This window comes from Myotis brandtii, unplaced genomic scaffold, assembly GCF_000412655.1.
Source record: "Myotis brandtii unplaced genomic scaffold, ASM41265v1 scaffold1606, whole genome shotgun sequence".
In the NCBI taxonomy this organism is placed as follows: domain Eukaryota; kingdom Metazoa; phylum Chordata; class Mammalia; order Chiroptera; family Vespertilionidae; genus Myotis; species Myotis brandtii.
This window is the reverse complement of record NW_005355862.1, coordinates 442,681-447,337: the sequence shown is the minus strand read 5'-3', so window position 1 is coordinate 447,337 and position 4,657 is coordinate 442,681. Positions and strand designations below refer to the sequence as shown.

The following is a 4,657-nucleotide window of genomic DNA, read 5'->3' as shown; positions in this document are numbered from 1 at the left end:
TCGCCCCGCGGGCACCCACTCCTCTGGGGCGGCCGCTGCAGGGCCAGGTCTGGGCGTGTCATGGGTCTATCTTTATCTCTCCGATGACTTGGCTTTCCGATGGTGGCCGCGTGTTCGGCTCCAGTAGCCGCTAGAGCCCATCTACTCGAAATAAATATTTCTCGGTAGCCATGGGAGTTAGAGCTAGGAGCGGGGCGGGTGCGGAGCCCGCCGGATGCCCGGTGCCCCTCTTCCCACTCGCCGCCGCCTGAACTTTTCCCGGAGAGGGATCCGCAGGCGGAGAAAGGGGCAGGCGCCCGCGGTGCGGACCAGGTCGCCGACCCTCTGACCCCAGGGAGAGGTTGCGGCCCCGTGAAAGGTCTCCTTGGACTTGGGGTCCTGGACAGTGACCCACCTCTGTCCCAGGTGTTGGCAAAGGCGGCGTGGGCGGCCTCTGGCCAGCCGTCTTGGGGACGGGGCCGGAGCCTGAATTTTCCCCGGTCCTTAGCCCGGGTGGTGGTTTTCAGCTGGGTGGGACCTGCTCCCTGCACAGAGCGAGTGTTCCCTAAATTGGTGCTGAAGGAAAGAATGAATGAATCGGAGAGCACCCACCGCGGACAGAGGAGGCACAGGGATGGCTCCTCTCCTCCCGCCTGTTCTCTGCGTTGATGGGACTTCAGAGAGAACTCATTCTGCTTCCCTTTGGCTTGAGTGACCACAAAGGATGCTGGAGGGACGGGGAGGATACTGGCATGATTTTTTTTTTTTAATTTCAAACTACCTCATTTCTCTTTGCCTCGCGTCAGGTGCTGTGGCTGTCTTTGTTTATTGTGTGCGTTTGGCGAGAGGTGGGGGAAGGAAAGTTAACTTAATAATGTCTGAAATCATAATAAATGGCAACGGTGATGTGGACTGGCCCCACTGGGAAGAGAGTTATAGTGAAGTCTCTCTACAAATATGTGTCGTTGGCACCTTGGCACCTTTATGTGCCTGATAATTTCACTGTGGTAAATGGCTTGGAAAGAAAACCTGGTGATGGGAAGCATTTGTAATTATTAAAAACTCTTGCTTGGTTCGTTTTGGTCCCTCTCTTCCTCCTCCTCCTCCTCCTTCTCCCCCCCCACCCCCATCCCTGCCCATCACCATGTTTTGTTTTAGCATTTATGCCCTGTGCTATTGTGCATAGATAATTAGGGAGAGATGTCACAAAACTAACCAATCCCCACCAGCACGCTCTGGGTTCCCTTGATCCGCTTTTGCTTTGCAGATAGTCTCAGCAGCTGGAGCAACTACTGTTGGGCACCTAACTGAGTGACTCTCATGCAAAGGGCAGGAAATGATAGGAACTTTATATTTTTTATAATCTTATGGGCAAGCCAGAGTGTTACAGTAGTAAAGGCAGCATTAAAAAGACGCCTTTCTAAGTTTAGACTTACTCCATCATGTCAATTGAGGAAATTGCTCAGAGACAGCCATTCTGCGTTAGGGAGCATTCCAATAGGAAGAGGACGTGCATTATTAATGCAGAAAATGTGAATTATTCATCAGGATCGGAGTTTATGCCAAATTGTGACACATGGTGATTTATTTGAAAGACTAGTTACCATAACTTTCTAGCTTATGGTAATTGAGATTATTTTTCTGTATTACTGCAACTGACACAATATAGTCCTATGTGTGTGCCAATGTTTATGGACAGATATTTGGAGCAGAAGGAAAGGAAATATAGTTTGCATTCATTTTATATCTTAGAGTATGCCAGCAAGCAGTAGACTTTCTCAGGATTTATTCATTTAGACTGTGTTAACACTCACATCGATTTTTAGAATATCTGTTAGAAGATGGTTATTGCTCATGGAGAGAAAGGGTGAAAAATATGATCAAAGGAATCTGGTCTTCTTTGTTAACATTGGTTTTGTCACCAGTAAATTTTTAAAAAGTGTTCTCATTATATAACTTATTCACATAGTTGTCAGAAAGCAGTGCAAACTAGAGTTTTGAATGGAGACTGCAAGCAATGGTGGAAAATGCTTCGGGGAAACGGTATAGGGAACCTCTGTCCAAAGTGGGCCCTGGTAATGGTGCTCGTCTAGGCTGCAGATCTGGAACCGCAGGCAACAGGTGTAAGTCTGAGGGAGGCAGGCCAGAGTGTCTGGTACAAAGTGGGTGCCCAGCCAGTGCCCCTTGAACTTCACAGAGTGAACACGTAACTGCAATTCATGAGCCTCTTTAGGAACTAATATGACATAGTGGTTTTATTAATGGAATCCAGACAAGTGTCAGTGGATTAGAACCGTGTTTGGGAGGGTTTATAATTAAACAAGAAAACAACATTTCATGGAAAGCAGCTGTTGGGCCAAGAGATGCTCCCTCGGGTTTGGAAAAAGAGAACAAATTCTGCTTCTATGACTCATTAGCTCTATGACCCTTGACCTTTCTTGGCCTCAGTTTTCAAGTGTATACAATGAACATTAGCTATGTTGGGAGCATTAAATCAGATAATACTCGTAAAAATGCAGTGAAAGCATACAGCATTGATTCTGACTGTATGATTTCTTTAGTAAAATCAAAGATGAGTTGGAATCAGTGGAAGGATATAGGGATTATTGATTTCTTTATTTTTATATTTTCAAGTGCCCAGAGGCATAAACATTTATGCAGCTGGAGGCATTCTCACTGGATGAAGCTTTTACAAATTATATACATGTAAGTGATTTTTTTTTAATGTGATAGGAAACATTCTAAGACTGTCCCCACAAATGGATAGTGCATAAGTGTTCATCTTTAGTTGAGACCCTAACCAGTTTAAGTGATTAAGTAATCACATACATATTGACTTTTCTTTAAACATAGAAAAGCTTAATGAAATTCAATTCCTATTACTCAAAAGTCCTGGTATCTTCACATCTTCATTCTCCAGCTTACTCTTCGCTGGCTCATGGAGGCCTCAAGCTGTGCCCTGGGCAGTATTTGTTCAGGAATGTCCATGTTACTATTTGGGGGGCTGTGGGGTCAGCAGGGGAGCAGCTGTCTACAATTATTTGGCTAACCCCCAAAAGGCCCTAAAAATGTATCCTTGGATGAGTGGTGAATCAGACAGTTTGCACATCATTAACCTGAGTGTGTGGCTTGCATGGAACAGTTTAACTGTCCTCCTTGGTTTCTTCTTTTGCTACGGAGAGGATATCCCAATCAATATTTGCTTTGGCTTGTCCACAATCCAGACCTCAGAGCTTAAACTCACATTTAGTGTTTTCATCTACATCCCTCCCCTCGATTGCTCACTTTTAAATAATGCCTCTGGGCTCTTGTCTACCAAGGCCTGTCTTTCCTGTCTAGCCCACATATCCCCCGGACCTCTGACAGCTGCCTCAGACTTAAAGCACCCTAACCTTGATGGCTTTATCCACACCAGCCTCTGCTGGAGGCTGCAGCTCAGCCAGGAGAGGGCCCAGCATTTTAGTTGCCCTGGTAAATGTCAAACAAGCAAGCAGCAATCAAACCTCATTCCTCTCTCCTTCTCTTAGCTCTCACTCCCAGACCAACAATCGGGAGATTCTGTGGGTTCTGTCTTTGAAATGCACCTAGAATCCGACTGTCCCTCTAACCATTCACAGTTACCACCCTGGGCTGAGCCCTCCCACCCCCAGGTCCTCCCTGTAATATTGCAATGACCTCCTGATCTGGCTCCCTGGCTGCTCGAACCACCAGTGTCTTTCCATGCAATTCAGAGTAAAAGCTTTACAATGGGCTCTGAGTTTCTGACCCTTTTCTACTGCAGTTCCCTCTGCTTGGGATGCTGTTCCCCCTGCTGCCTCTCTCACCTCCTTCAGCCTTTCCTCAAATGCCACCTCCTCATTGAAGCCTTCCCGACACCCTATTTTATTATTTCTTCCCTCCTCCTCCCCCTATATCCCTTCCCTTTTTTCTCTCTAGCCTTATCACCTGCCTCACATATTGGTCTGTAGAGTTTACTTATTGATTGCCTGTATCCCCCAGATAGCATGTGAGGCTCAGTGAAGGCTGGGAATTCTCTATCTTTTATTTATACTACTAGAGGCCCAGTACATGGATTCGTGCACTGGTCAAGGATGTGGCCTGCGGGGATCGACCAGATGTGGGAGCGCTGCTCATCCTGGTCAGCCGAGTGGCACTCCCCCTGTGGGAGCACACTGACTACCAGGGGGCAGCTCCTGCATTGAGTGTCTGCCCCCTGGTGGTCAGTGCATGTCATAGCGACCAGTCATTCCCGAACTTTCCTCTCTTAGGAGAGTGGAAATTTGCATATTACCCTTTTATTATATAGGACTAGAGGCTCGTTGCACGAAGATTCACGCAATAGGCCTTCCTTCCCCTGGCTGCCGGCACCCAGGACCTAGGCCTTTGGTCTGGCCACAGCAGCGAGGCTTGGCTTCTCCACTCGAGCTGCAGCAGAGAAGCCATACCTCTTCAGTCTTCAGTCATCTTCAGTCTTCAGTCTTCGCTCTGTGCCTGCATATGCAAATTAACCACCATCTTTGTTGGGTTAATTTGCATACTCATCCTGATTGGCTGGTGGGCATAGCGGAGAGACACCAATTTGCATGTTTCTCTTTTATTAGTGTAGACTAGAGGCCCGGTGCACAAAAATTTGTGCACTCGGGGGGCGGGGGGAGGGGGGTCCCCCAGCCCAGCCTGT

At 47.4% G+C, this 4,657-nt stretch overlaps 1 protein-coding gene across 2 annotated transcripts in view; it reads left to right on the top strand.

The window, feature by feature from the left end:
* DOK5 (docking protein 5) overlaps window positions 1-4,657 on the top strand; it is a 146,791-nt gene that overhangs the window by 1,076 nt on the left and 141,058 nt on the right. The gene's annotated exons all lie outside the window — the stretch shown is intronic.